The sequence below is a fragment of the Carlito syrichta genome, unplaced genomic scaffold (assembly GCF_000164805.1).
Source record: "Carlito syrichta isolate Samal-C Ts95f unplaced genomic scaffold, Tarsius_syrichta-2.0.1 Scaffold302395, whole genome shotgun sequence".
In the NCBI taxonomy this organism is placed as follows: Eukaryota; Metazoa; Chordata; class Mammalia; order Primates; family Tarsiidae; genus Carlito; species Carlito syrichta.
In genome coordinates this window covers 62,858-63,310 of record NW_007246491.1, presented here as the reverse complement: position 1 = coordinate 63,310, position 453 = coordinate 62,858, and the positions used below count along the sequence as shown (strand labels likewise).

Here is a 453-nt window from a genome sequence, read left to right as displayed (position 1 = left end):
CTACAGGATGCTTAACCCTCCCAGCGCTGGCGCTCAGCCCGACCGTCCCCAGAAATGGGGGCTCGCCCAGTCCAGCCCCCTTGGCTTTCCAGCTTGAGGAGAGAGCCTCCCCCCTCGCCTTTTTTCTGGGGCCTTTCCCACTACCCTTCTCCCGCCCCTTCAGGCACGATTGGGGTCGCCCGAGGGGCGACCCTCCCTGTGAACCTTGCCGGTACAGGTGGTCGTGGGACCATCAAGCCGCACATGTGGATCCCGAGGCCCCCTCAGGGAGGAAAGACCAAGGCAGTAGCCTAAAAGCAAAGGCTGTGCACGTTTCGCCCTCAGCCGCCCGCTCGCCTGCCGTCCAGCCGCCTCCCGCCCGCTCTCCCCTCCTCACCTCCTTCCCTGTGCCCCGGGGTCTCGGCTAACCGTCCTGCGGCGGAGACCTTGGCCCGGGCTACCCGTCTCTTCCCG

The 453-nt window shown here is 66.9% G+C and overlaps 1 protein-coding gene across 1 annotated transcript in view; it reads right to left on the bottom strand.

The window, feature by feature from the left end:
- RARRES2 (retinoic acid receptor responder 2) overlaps positions 1-453 on the bottom strand; it is a 2,979-nt gene extending 2,526 nt beyond the window's left edge. The window contains exon 1 of the mRNA XM_008056543.1: positions 377-453. The gene's annotated coding sequence lies outside the window, so the exon portion shown is untranslated. The remainder of the gene's footprint in view (positions 1-376) is intronic.